Source organism: Hypanus sabinus, chromosome 17 (genome assembly GCF_030144855.1).
Source record: "Hypanus sabinus isolate sHypSab1 chromosome 17, sHypSab1.hap1, whole genome shotgun sequence".
In the NCBI taxonomy this organism is placed as follows: domain Eukaryota; kingdom Metazoa; phylum Chordata; class Chondrichthyes; order Myliobatiformes; family Dasyatidae; genus Hypanus; species Hypanus sabinus.
The window spans coordinates 30,712,756-30,727,704 of record NC_082722.1 but is presented as its reverse complement, the minus strand read 5'-3'; the positions used below and the strand labels follow the sequence as shown (position 1 = coordinate 30,727,704).

Here is a 14,949-nt window from a genome sequence, read left to right as displayed (position 1 = left end):
TTGGAGAGGGTTCAGGGAAGATTCACGAGAATGATTCTGGGAATGAAAGGGAAACCGTATGAGAACGTCTGGCAGCTCTTGGGCTGTATTCCCTGGAGTTCAGGAGAATGAGGGGGGATTTCATAGAAACATTCTGAATGTTAAAAGGCCTGAACAGATTAGATATGGCAAAGTTATCATGATAGGGGAGTCTAGGACAAGAGGGCACAACTTCAGGATTGAAGGATGTCCATTTAGAACAGAGATGTGGAGAAATTACTTTCGTCAGAGGATGGTAAATCTGTCGAATTTGTTGCCATGAGTGGCTGTGGAGGCCAAGTCATTGGGTACATTTAAGGCAGAGAGAGATAGGTCCTTGATTAGCCAGGGCATCAAGGGATATGGGGAGAAGGCAGAGGAATGGGGATGACTGGAAGAATTGGATCAGCCCATGATTGAATGGTGGAGCAGACTTGATGGGCCAAATGGCCTACTTCTGTTCCTATATTTTATGGTCTTATGGGACCCTTGTTATTTGTTATACTTGGATGTAGATGCACAAGGCTTGATTAGTAAGTTTGCAAATGACATGAAATTAGGAGGTGGCGTTATTAGTGAAGATAGTTATCATAGATTATACAGGGATCTAGATCAGTTAAGGAAGTAGGCCAAGAAGTGGCAAATGGATTTCAATAAACAGGTGTAAGATATTATATTTTAGAAAGTCAAACCAGTGTAGGACTTGTAAAATGAATGGTAGTACACCAGAAAATGTAATAGAACAGAGGATCTAGCAGTACAAGTGCGTAGTTCAGTGAAAAAGACTAAGGAGCAGGTGGTGGACCTGAGGAGGGCTAAGGCACCGGTGGCCTCTGTTTCCATCCAAGGGGTCAGTGTGGACATGGTGGAGGATTACAAATACCTGGGGATACGAATTGACAATAAACCAGACTGGTCAAAGAACACAGGCTGTCTACAAGAAGGGTCAGAGCCATCTCTATTTCCTGAGGAGACTGAGGTCCTTTAACATCTGCCGGACGATGCTGAGGATGTTCTACGAGTCTGTGGTGGCCAGTGCTGTCATGTTTGCTGTTGTGTGCTGGGGCAGCAGGCTGAGGGTAGCAGACACCAACAGAATCAACAAGCTCATTCGCAAGGCCAGTGATGTTGTGGGGGTGGAACTGGACTCTCTGATGGTGGTGTCTGAAAAGAGGATGCTGTCCAAGTTGCATGCCATCTTGGACAATGTCTCCCATCCACCCCATAATGTACTGGTTAGGCACAGGAGTACATTTAGCCAGAGACTCATTCCACCGAGATGCAACACTGAGCGTCATAGGAAGTCTGTGGCCTGTGGCCGTCAAACTTTACAACTCCTCCCTTGGAGTGTCAGACACCCTGAGCCAATAGGCTGGTCCTGGACTAATTTCCACTTGTATTATTTACTTATTATTTAATTATTAATAGTTTTATATTGCTATATTTCTACACTATACTTGGTTGGTGTGATTGTGACGAAACCCAATTTCCCTCGGGATCAATAAAATACGTCTGTCTGTCTGAAAGCAGCATCACGGATAAACAGATTAAAAGGGAATTTGGTAAGCTGGTCATCAGTTAGACACTGAGTACAAGAGTTTGTACCTTACATTGCAGTTGTATATGCCAATGTTAAGGCTGTACTTGGAGTATTGTGTACATTTTTGGTCACACCGTTAAAGGAAAGGTGTAGTTAAAACTGGAAAAAAGTGAAGAAAAGATTGTTGCCAAAACAACAGGGCCTGAGTTATAGGGCCAGACTGGGTCTTCATCCCTTGAATGTAGAAGAATGCGAGGGGACCTTACAGAAATGTTTCAAATGATGAGAAACATTAATAAGGTGGCTGGTTACAGACATTTCTGCAGGTTAGGGAGTACAAATCTAGGGGGCATATGACTATGATGAGAGGAGAAAGATTAAAAAGAGACCTGAGAGATAACCTATTCACACAGAAGGTGGTGATTATGTGGAATGAGCTGCCTGAGGAAGTGATAGAGGCGAGTAGAATAATACCATTTAAAAGTTACATGGACGGGGCTTGATGGATATGGGCTGAATGCAGGAAATCAGGACTGACTGGGTAGACAACGTGGTTGCCATGGACTGGTTGGGCCAAAGGTTTATATTACTCTGTGACCATATAAATTATCAAAGTCAAAGTCAAATTTATTTATAAAGCACATTTAAAAACAACCCATGTTGACCAAAGTGCTGTTCAAACTATAACAGGTAGTTAAAATCACAAATATGAGAAACACAGACATAAACAACAAGGCACTCAGCTTATAGGCACAAAATAAACAACACATGAGCCTAGGCACAAGCCAAAAATCAGCTACATCAGGAAGATTCAAATGGTAGTGAATAAAGGTAAGTTTTGAGCCTGGACTTAAAAGAGGCAATGGAGGGGGCAGATCTGATAGGGAGGGGAATGCTGTTCCACAGTCTCAGGGCTGCAACAGCAAAGGTGCGGTCACCCCTGAACTTAAATTTAGATTGCGGGACAACCAGGAGCCCCAGGTCAGCCAACCTGAAGGACCTGGAAGTAGAATAAGGGGTTAGAAGGTCTGCAATATAGGAGGGGGGTCAGCCCATTTAGGAGAACCTTAAAATCAACTCTAAACCATACTGGTAGCCAGTGGAGAGAGGCCAGGAAAGAAGTAGTATGGTACCTCTTCCGGGCACCTGTCAGGAGCCTGGCTGCGGCGTTCTGGACCAATTGCAGGCGGGACTGGGACAACTGTCTAATCCCAGTATACAGGGAGTTGGAATTGTCCAAGCAGGAGAATATAAGGGCATGGATGACTTTCTCGAGGTCTTTGAAAGAGAGGAATGGCTTGATTTTATTATCTCAATGCTATTGTCAGTATACAGTATAATACAATGTGAGTTTCTTGGGTAGAGGAGGCTTGAGCTAGTAAACTACTCGTGACCGACTTCTCTCACAGTTGACACTACTCAATTTTTTAAACCTTGGTTGAATTTCCCATGCTGGTTTGCCACCTGCTTTCAGAACTAAAACCAGAAGAATTTTCAATAAATGATTGCTTATAGGACAGAAGTAGAGTTGATATATTAATAAACACGAGAAAATCTGCAGATGCTGGAAATCCAAACAACACACGCAAAATGCTGGCAGAACTCACCACGCCAGGCAGCATCTGTTGTAAAAAGTAAACAGTTGACGTTTCAGGCCGAGTCCTGGTGAAATGATGACTGTTTACTCTTTTCCATAGAGCTGCTCCAGTGTTTTGTGCTGGTACATCAAAGTCATATTCAGGAGAACAGATGAGAACTGTTAGATGCGATTAGAATTGAAACCAAAAGAAAATACAAGGATCATAAACTGTTCTGTGCTTCTGAAGTATTTCATAACACCATTATTGCGCTGCTCAAGGTACAAGCAAGCTGTTATTAATCAAAGTTCATAGTAAGTTTTATCATCAAAGTACATATATGTCACCATATACAACCTTGAGATTCATTTTCTTGTGGGCATAATAACCATAATAGAATCAATGAAAGACTGCTCAACTAGGGCATTCAGAGTGCAGAAGACAACAAACTGTGCAAATACAAAACTGGGAATTAATAATAATAAATAAATCAGCAATAAGTATTGGAAACATGAGGTGAAAAGTCCTTGAAAGTAAGCCCATTGGTTGTGGGAACATTTCAATGATGGGGCAAAGGAAGCTGAGTGAAGTTATGCCCTTTGGTTCAAGAGCATGATGGTTGAGGGGGAATTAATGTTCCCTGAACCTGGTGGTGTGAGTCCCAAGGTTTATACCTTCTTCCTGATGGTAGCAGAGAGAAGAGAGCATCTCCTGGATGGTGGGGGTCCTTGATGATGGATACTGCTATACCGTAACAGCGTTTCCTATAGATGTGCTCAATGGGTGGGAGGGCTTTATCCAAGAAGAACTGGTCCGTATCCACTACTTTTTATAGGAGTTTCCATTCAAGGGCATTGGTGTTTGCACACCAGGTTGTCATGCATTCTCCACTGCACATCTAGAGAAGCGTGTCAATGTTTTCGATGCTGTGCCAAACCTCCACAAACATCTAAGGAATTAGAGGTGCTGCTGTGCTTTCTTCGTCGTTACAATTACGTGCTAAGCCCAGGGCAGGTCTTCCCTCTCCACCTCATGTCCTCCGATGAGGACTGGCTCATGGACCTCTGGTTTCATTCTCCTGAAGTCTATAATTGGTTCCTTGGTCTTGTTGACATTGAGTAAGAGGTTATGACACCACTCAGACAAATTTTCAATCTCCCTCCTGTATGCTGATTCATCACCACCCTTGATTTGGCCTACAACAATGGTGTCATCAGCGTGGCATTGGAGCTGTGCTTAACCACAGTCATAAGCGTAAAGCGAGTAATTCAGGAGGCTAAGCACAGAGCATTGTGGTGCACTTGTGCTGATCATGGAAGATATGTTGTGGCCAATCCGAACTGACTGGGGCTACAAATGAGGAAATCCAGGATCCATTTGTACATAGAGGTATCGAGGCCAAGGCCTTGGACCTTATTGATTAATTTTGAGGGGGTGACGGTATTGAATGCTGAGCTGGAGTCAACAAAGAGTATCCTGATGTATGCATTTTTGCTGTGCAGATTTTCCAGGTTTGAATGAAGAGCCAATGAGATGGCATCTGCTGTTGACCTGTTGCTCTGGTAGGTAAATTGGAGTGGATCCAAGTCGCTTCTCAAGCAGGAGTTGATACGTTTCATCACCAACCTCTCAAAACACTTCATCACTATGGATATAAGTGCTACTGGGCAATAGTCATTGACCCAGGTCACCATGCTCTTCTTGGACATAGGCATAATTGAAGCCTGCTTGAAGCAGGTGGGTACTTCAGACTGCTGAAGTGAGAGGTTAAAGATCTCAGTGAACACACCAGCCAGTTGATCAGCACAGGTCTTTAGTACTTGGCCAGGTACCCCATCTGGGCCGGATATTTTTTGTGCATTCACTCTCCTTAAGACTGTTCACATGTTGGCTTCAGAGACTGAAATCATAGGATTATTGGGGGATGTGGGAATTTCTGATGGTTTTTCCATGTTTTGATGGTCAAAGCGAGCATTGAAGGCATTGAGCTCATCTTGAAGCAAAGCCCTGTTGTTTCCTATGTCATTTGAATAAAGTTTATGAGAGGTGATAGTATTCAAGTAAACAGGAGGCATACAACAAACAGACTAACTTTCTCAAATTCTACTGCTTAATTTTCTTTACATTTTACACAATGGCCACAAGAAGACAAATGAATTGTTGGGGTATCGTAGCTCCAAGTCTGGCCTGGTCCAGTTGCTGAGACATTCACACCTTCTACCATTCTCTTCCTCTTTTTGTCTTCCTTGTCACCTTGTTTAAAATCAAAACAACTTATTCCAAGGGAACTAACTTAGTAGTGTTTCACAGAAGTTAAGAGTGCTATTGCTAAAAGAACCACTTAAACTCCAGTTCAGCATAAAAGCTTTTAGCTGAGCAATCGGTAGGGATTGCGATAAAAGATTTAATTTGAAAATCAAAGATTTGAAAGGGGTCCTGGAAGGCAGCTCAAGATGGAAGTCGTTTTAATGTCATTTCCAGTACACAAATGTAAAGGAGAATGAAATAATTGTTACTCAGAATCTGATTCAACACACAAGAACACAATAATAAAAAAACACAATAAGTATAAATTTATTGCATACAGAATATACATAGCCTTCGCCTTCCCACCCTCCTCCCACCTTCTTTGCTGGGCCCCTGCCCCCTCCCTTTTCAGTCCTGACAAAGGGTCTCGGCCCGAAATGTTGACTGCTTGTTTCCATGGATGCTGCCCGACCTGTTGAGTTCCTCCAGCATGTTGTACATGTTGCTTTGACCCCAGCATCTGCAGTGTTCTTTGTGTATATGCCCATAAAGTATGCTAGGCACAGGAATGTTGGACATAAGGTGACTGACAGTAAATGATAAAGTAGTGGTGGTTTGGGATGTGGAAGGGTGGGTTAGTGGGTGGAGTTGTTTATCAGCCTTACTGCTTGGGCAAAGTAACTGTTCATGAGTCTGGTGGTCCTGGTGCGGATGCTATATATCCTCCTCCCTGATGGTAGTGGGACAAACAGTCCATGAGTAGGATGCATGGGATCCTTCATGATGTTACTGATCCTTTTCTCGCACCCTTCTGCATCTACAGTGGCATGCAAAAGTCTGGGCACCCCTGATGAAACTTTCTGTTACTGCGAATAGCGAAGCGAGTAAAAGATGACCTGATTTCCAAAAGGCACAAAGTTAAAGATGACACATTTCTTTAATATTTTAAGCAAGATTACTTCTTTATTTCCATCTTTTACAGTTTCAAAATAACAAAAAAGGAAAAGGGCCCAAAGCAAATATTTGGGCACCCTGCATGGTCAGTACTGAGTAACACCCCCTTTGGCAAGTATCACAGCTTGTAAACACTTTCTGTAGCCAGCTAAGAGTCTTCCAATTCTTGTTTGGGGGATTTTCGCCCATTCTTCCTTGCAAAAGGCTTCTAGTTCTGTGAGATTATTGGGCTGTCTTGCATGCACTGCTCTTTTGAGGTCTATTCACAATTTTCGATGATGTTTAGGTCGGGGGACTGTGAGGGTCATGGCAAAATCTTCAGCTTGAGCCTCTTGAGGTAGTTCACTGTGGATTTTGAGGTGTGTTCAGGATCATTATCCTGTTGCAGAAGCCATCCTCTTTTCATCTTCAGCTGTTTTTTTACAGACAGTGTGATGTTTGCTTCCAGAATTTGCTGGTATTTAATTGAATTCATTCTTTCCTCTACCAGTGAAATGTTCCCTGTGCCAGTGGCTGCAACACAAGCCCAAAGCATGATCAATCCACCCCCGTGCTTAACAGTTGGAGTGGTGTTCTTTTCATGAAGTTCTGCACCCTTTTTTTCTCCAAACATACCTTTGCTCATTGTGGTCAAAAAGTTCTATTTTAACTTCATCAGACTACAGGATTTGTTTCCAAAATGCATCAAGCTTGTTTAGATGTTCCTTTGCTTTTAGATGTTTCCTTTTCTGACACTGAATTTTGTGGTGAGGATGCAGGAAAGGTTTTTTCTGATGACTCTTCCATGAAGGTCATATTTGTGGAGGTGTTGCTGCACAGTAGAACAGTGCACCACCACTCCAGAGTCTGCTAAATCTTCCTGAAGGTCTTCTGCAACCAAACGGGGGTTTTGATTTGCCTTTCTAGCAATCCTACGAGCAATTCTCTCGGAAAGCTTTCTTGGTCTTCCAGACCTCAACTTGACCTCCACCAGTCCTGTTAACTGCCATTTCTTAAATACTTTACAAACTGAGGATACAGCTACCTGAAAACGCTTTGCTATCTTCTTATAGCCTTCTCCTGCTTTGTGGGCATCATTTATTTTAATTTTCAGAGTGCTAGGCAGCTGCTTAAAGGAGCCCATGGCTGCTGATTGTTGGGACAAGGTTTGAGGAGTCAGTGTGTATTTATAAAGCTTTGAAATTCACATCACCTGGCCTTTCCTAACACTGACTGTCTATGATGAGTGGTAGGGTGGTAGGCTGGTGCTGGTGATGCATTGGGCCGTTTTAACTACCTGTCATAGGTCCCTCTTTTCTGCCGCAGTGCAGTTTTGATACCATGCAGTGATACAGCTTGTTAGGATGCTCTCTACTGCGGATCTGTAGAATGACATGAGTATAGATGTGCATTGTCCAAAGCTGAGGCATTGATGAGCTTCACAAACATGAGAAAATCTGCAAATGCTGGAAATCCAAAGCTTTCCTGATTGTGTAGAATGTGCTCTGGGACCATGAGAGGCTGTGCAAGATGTGCTCTCCCAGGAGTTTGAAACTGCTCGCACCTTCCACGGCTGTGTTGCCGATGGTAAAGAGTGGTGCAAGATTTCCAGAAGTTGATCATCATCTCCGTTATCTTGTGACATTGAGGAAGAGGTTATGTGCCTGGCACTATGCCTCAAGTTCTTCAGTCTCCTCTCTGTAGGCCATCTCAATGTTGTTGGTGATGAGCCCCAGCACTGACATGTTATTGGCTAACTTGACCAGGTAATTAGACCATAAAACCATAACACCATAGAGGAGCAGAATTAGGCCATTTGGCCCATCGAGTCTGCTCCACCATTTCATTATAGCTGATCTATTTTCCTTCTCAGCACCAATCTCCTGCCTTCTCCACATATCCCTTCATGCCCTGACTAATCAAGAATCTATCAATTTCTGCCTTAAATATACCCAATGACTTGGCCTTCACAAATTCCACAGACTCACCATTCTCTGGCTAAAGAAGTTCCTCCTCATCTCTGTTCTAAAAGGACCTCCCTCTATTCTGAGGCTGTGTCCTCTGGTCTTAGACTCCTCCACCGTATGAAATATCCTCTCTACATCTACTCTATTGAGGCCTTTCCACATTCAAGAGGTTCAATTAGGTCACCCTTCATTCTTCTGAATTCCAGTGAGTAGTGTTACTCGGGCGTTTGGCCGTGCAGACACGTGAGCAGAGTGTACAACAATGGGCTCAGCACATAGCCCTGGGCAGCACCTGTGCTGAGGATGATGGGGAGGGAGGAGATAAATTCATTAATGATAAATTTAGACAGTTACATTTTTCACATTCAGTCAAAAGCTAATATTTCCATCTATCTTTAGAATCCTTATTACAGAATGAAAGATTACCATCCACTTCTGCAGAGCTTGTGAACATAGGAGTGCAGGGCTTACAGACCCAGGGTAGTCTCTGCACAAACTTGCTCTATAATTCAACAGAATTCTTAATAAATTTGAATTTAGCTGAATATGTCTAAATACAGAACATCCAATCATTATCAGTTCTCAACACGTGGTCCTACAATACAAAACAGAACATGAAGCGAACTTCAAAGTGAAGCCTAGGCTCTTCAGATGTAGCTCAGTAGAGGTAAAAATAATGAAAGATCTGGTCGCAGAAAGAATACAGGAAATACTTCTCTTGTAGGCAAGTAAACAGCAGGGTTATCCAACATAAACAATCGATGTCTTAAAGGATTTAATTTTTTGAAGTAAAACAGGAGGGTAGTTTTACTTGGATTTGTTGGTAAAAATGCAAAAATTCAACAGGAAGAAAAACAAATTATTTGAGGGTTTAAAGAAAATTTTGCAAAATTATTAAAGTAATTTTAAAAATAAACTTTTTTTGCATGAAGTTGTTCTCTTCTACATATTCTGGCTCAGGCTCTTCCCAGAGTTTATTACTGAATATTTACAGAGGGTGTTATGAGATACCGGTGGAAAAATACAAATATCATCTTAGTAAGATAAATAAGTTATATAAAGCTATTTTGCTTGTTATTTGTAAATTAAACTTTTTCATCCTGCTTGGCTATTGACTCTCAAAGTCACAGATTGCAATTTAGCCTTCAGAGATCAAACAGAGAATAAAGTAACCTGTGGTGATTTTGAGAAAGAGAGGTGAAGGGGGAAACAGAGTTGAACAGCAACGAGAATGGAATACAAATGCTGGCTAGCCAAAGAGACGATATGATGAATAATTAAAGTTGGGCTAATTTGTGTAGAGGATTCATTAAGAACATCAGACGTCCAGCAACCGATACAGTGCAGCCAGCACTGAGAATAGTGCTGGAGTAAGAGGTGATGTTGGATTGACAATGACATTACATTCACTGGCTGTAATGACATACCTATGGTGATCCATTCCAAAATTATCAGATGCTATAGGTTAATAAAGAAGCCTCTGTAATTCTTGACCTTAAACCATGCTGTCAGAGAAAGAATAGACTTTAGATACACAGAACTTTTATCCCTTCCAGTTCAGTGATTGGATAGTAATCTGTCCAGAGAACTAAGTGATCGCCAATCAGTAAGTCTACAGAGGACCTCTGATAAGATGGTGGTGCGTTTGGACACAGCAGCCTTTCTGGGTCCAACTGAAGGTGTAATTGTTCATCCTTTATGCCCTTTTTACGATCACAAGACACTGCTGGTTATCAAGAACACCTGCCCCACCAGCGACCTGCTCAATAACAGTGGAACTGGACTTGTTGCACGCCATGTTGTAGCCTGCTGCAGCCAGCCAGGGAAGAAGGCAACATTGGTGGTGTGTGATCCAACAAAAGGTGTGAGTGATTGTCCCGGATGTTTTTCTTGTGATCACAAGACCCTGTTGAACATTGTGGAATACTACAAGCTTGGTTCACTGGTTCGTTGGTGAGACTGACAACAAGGGAACTGCGCAGTCGCAGTTGTAGCACAGATGAGGGCCTCTTACCACAGGGAAGAGTGGCTGCAACAGACGGTGTGGTGCAGTATCCATGCTGTGGGGTTGGGGGCTGCTCTCCAGTGTTCGCTCGGTAGAAGACAAGCTGGATTATGTTTGTCTACGACTGCACTTTCTCGTAGGTGTGATGATCAGACTGCTGTGGGCTTGTTCTCGCCGACAATATCCAATGTACCATCATCTACAGGACACGATACTCGGGGACCTGGGCTACTTTTTTATGTGTGACTGTATGCTTGCTGCTATCTTGTATGTGTTATATGTGCCTTGTGCGGTATATGACTGTTGGTATTACATTTTGAACCTTGGCCCCAGAGGAACACTGTTTTGCTTGGTTACATCCATGGGTATTCATGTATGGTTGAATGACAACTATACTTGAACTTGAATTACAAACAGGACACCATTGACCTTTGCATTCATACCTATGGAAAGTGCACTTTGCTTCCTACCTTCAAAGCAAAAATAAATACAAGCTCTTGCTCCTCGGAAGATGATCATTTGCACATTCCCTTCTTAATCCTGGAGCTCCCTATCAAACAGTACTTCAGGAGCATCTTCACCAACACTACTGCAGTGATTTACACTCTCCTACCGTAGGGCATTCAGGGATGAGTTTTAAATTCTGGCCTTGCCAATTAAGCCCTCAAACCATAATGGAATATTACAAAAATAATGTACATACTGTTCATAAGTAGAAAGACTTCTGACCCATTCTCAGCTGTCCCTCACAAGATTTTTTAAAATATCTGTGCTACCAAATTGCACAGAAGACTGAGATCAGAAATGACATTTCAGAGGCAATTCAGTACATTGATGTTTATTTATATACAAACAATTTCCTACACAGCAATTGAGCTATTTTCCATATCTATAACAGCATGTATACAGAAAGTAATGACGGACTGGTTTATCTCTGTGTATGTGACTGATCATGGAAATTTGACTGTAATCCCCAGTGTGATGTCGAAACTAAAACTGGTTCTGCTCTTATGACAGTTAGCCAGGAGGCACAATTTCATTAATACTCCCAAACAAAGAGCACAGCCTTGCTACTTGTAATAAAGTCTATACCTTTAAATCCAAAATGAAGTGCATTTCTAAAAGCTAAAGCCTGAGGACACAGCTTTCATGCACTATGAAAGTAAACAAGCTAAGTTAATTTTAGTCAACAAAAAAGCAGCAAAGCAACCTAGTTCTTTTTCAAACAAGAACAAAATCTCAGGATACATGACAAAGAGACACAAGAAAGACAAAGGTTTCTTCACTACCAACAGCAAAGCTTTCTTTATATTTTGCTGATGTGCTCTTCTGATTCTTAACACACACACAATAAAGATTTGAGTTTAAACATAGAAAGGCTTTAAGAATTAGTGTTATATTTTAATGTAAAAAGAGTTAAGAAAATAACACAAGAAGCAGGAATGGTTATAATTCCCCTCAATTCGGCACTGCCATTCATTATCATGAATGGACTTAAATCCATTGTCTCCCTTCACCCAATCTTCACATCACTTAATGAAGAACAGATGTATTGTTTAAATCAGTCCTCACCGAAGGCTCAAGTTAATCTAATTTACCCTAAATTTGATAGTTGCTAATTGCAAGCAACCACTGGCTTAAATGAAATATCTGACTGTGTCAGAGTGAGGAGCACTGACATAATGATATTATTCAACATGGAGGAATCTTTTGAATTCAGTCTTATTCAAAGGTCGTATTCACAAGTGTAGCACGTCAGCATACCTTACAATCCCTCATGATTGTTCATATTCCTTAGCAAGACCATCTACTGCCACTTTCTCAAATCATTCACCACTTTCATTGTCACGTACCATTGGAACATCACTCCCCTTGGTAATCATAAAAGGACAGATGCTCTCCTAGTAACTTCTAATTGAAATTTCTAATTTCACAATGCCTACCTACCCTGTTGGGTTTATACTGTGAATAGAATACTAGTTCCAATTTGATTATTGACGCTGCCAAACTTACAAACTGTAACCGCATCTCCAAAGTAATTGTTATCTCTCAAATTCGTTTTTTACAATTCCTATTTTGAGTCTTACCTTCAAATATCCATTGTCACTGCATTGCAATAGCCTAAAGGCAGAAATGCCATTCTGTCTGACAATGAGCATGCTGTTAACCCTTCTTAACATTTCAGCGGTTGGTTGAGCTCAGCCCTGTCCTGTTTCAGAGCACCCACGCTCATTCCCAGTGGCAGGCCATTTCAACTCACTTGCCCATTCTCACAATAACTTACCCATTCTTTGCTTCCACTGCTACCAGGATGAAGCTCAATGCAAACAGGAAGAATAACAACACACACAAAATGCTGGTGGAACGCAGCAGGCCAGGCAGCATCTATAAGGAGAAGCACTGTCGACATTTCAGGCCGAGACCCTTCGTCAGGGTCACTCTCATGTTGGAAGAATAACATCTTGGATTCCGTCTGGGTAGCTCACAACACAATGGCATGAATATCAAGGTTTCGAATTTTAAGTAACCCCTATTCTCAACCTTCCCCACCCCAATTCCCTCCACCCCCATTCCAGTTCTTCTTGGATCCTCCTATTTTTGTTCTCTTTCCCACACTCCACCCACCTCCACTTAACCCATCTTCCTCCCCTTCCTTTCAATCCATCTGGTTCCTGTTGTTACTCACCTATCCCCTACTCTAGGATATTCTCGGACTGATCATATAAAGAGGAGTGGGAGTAAGGAAAAAAATAGCATAAGGTGATGTATATTGCTCCGCATATCACCCAGAAGCAGCCAAAATACACCCAGTGTCCACTTTATAAGCTACCTCCTGTACCTAATAAAGTGGACACAGAGAGTATGCCCTTGAATGGAAAATCCGTCAAAAGGTAGTGGGTACAGATCGGTCCATCACAAGCAAAGCCCTCCCATTTGCACGGTTTGTTGTCTTTTGCACATTGGTTGTTTGTCCATCCTGTGGTCTTTCATTGACTCTAATTTGGTTGTTGGATTTACTGAGTATGCCTGTAAGGAAACAAATCTCAGGGTTGTATATGGTGACATATATGTAATTGGATAAAATAGCATCTACTTTGTGGCCCATCCACTGCTGTAGCCCATCCACTTCAAGGTTCAATGTGCTGTGCATTCAGAGATACTCTTCTGCATAGCACTATTGTGAAATCTGGCTATGTGATTTACTGTCACCTTCCGGTCAGCTTGAATGAGTCTCACCATTCTGCTATCAATTCTCGCATTAACATTGCGTTTTTGCCCAAAGAACAGCTGAGCACTGGACGTTTTCTTGTTTTTTGCACTATCCTCTGTAAACTCCAGTCTGTTGTACATGACAACCCCAGGAAATCAGCAGTTTCTGAGATACTCCAAGAACCCTGTCTGGCACCAACAATCATTCCACAGTCAGTCATTTAGATCACGTTTCTTCTTCATTCTGATGCTTGGTCTGAACAACAAAAGAACCTCCTGACCACGTCTGCATTCCGTTGTGCACTGAACTGCTGCCACATGATTGGCTGATTAGATATGTGCATTATCGAGCAGGCATACATGTGTACCTAACAAAGTGGCCACTGAGTGTATTTGTGAAAATGAAAGACTACGCCCTCACCATGGCCACTGTAAGCCACTATTATACACACATGGTTATATAGCGACTGATTCAACATTGCAATACAGCTCCAGGTATATAAAAATATTTGCTTCCATCAAATCTCAATTTCTGATGTGAAGATACAAATAGCCACCTGGAAGAAACCGCAATATTGCAATTCATTCAATGGATAGAGTATTCCCTGAGTTCAGGATCTTTGTCCTGGTTGAGACTCTCATTCTCTAGCAACGTATTTCTCAGACAGCTCTCAATTGCTATTAGGACACTGGGTCTGGAAATAGCTGTGATGGTCACTGGAGTGAAATAACTGAATTAACTCTTCAGTTTAAATGTGCTGCAATTATTCTAAGAAATTATGAAAGATTTCCTCTGTAAATTTACTCCACATTGCACAGATGAACTGGACGTCAGTACTTAACAATTTATTTTCCTAGATAGAATACATGAAATGTGAACAATTCCAACATTTTGGCTGAAATGCTTTATGGCACATGTAAGCTTCAAATCAATTAATGTTAGTGAGTGGTGAGGCTACATTTAGAATACTGTATTCAGTTTTCATCATACTGCTATAGGAAAGGTAATATTAAATTGGAAAGAGTGCAGAAATACACGAGGATGTTTACAGGACTCAAGGACCTGAGCTAAGGAGAGAGGCTGTGCAGGTTAGGACTATTCATTGGAATGCAGATAAATGAGGGGAGATCTAATATGGGTATAAATCATGATGGAAATGGATAGAGTGAATTTCCAAGAGTTGGGAAATCAGGAAATAGAGAATATAGGTTTAAGGGAGAAGGAAGAAATTTAACAGGAACCCAAGGACAACTTTTTCACCCAGAGGAAGGTCAGTATATTGTATAGCATGAGCTGCTGCAAGAAGACACTTGGATAGGTAAATTGATAGGATAGTAGAAGGATATGAATGGATTGTGGGCAAAAGGTGGGAAACTTGATCAGCTTGGACCAGTTGAACTAAAGGACTTGTCCCCAAGCTGTATAACTGATTAGTCCTGTTTACAGCAGAT

The 14,949-nt window shown here is 41.8% G+C and overlaps 1 protein-coding gene across 2 annotated transcripts in view; it reads right to left on the bottom strand.

The window, feature by feature from the left end:
* Positions 1–14,949, bottom strand: part of cfdp1 (craniofacial development protein 1) — a 203,903-nt gene that overhangs the window by 32,638 nt on the left and 156,316 nt on the right. The gene's annotated exons all lie outside the window — the stretch shown is intronic.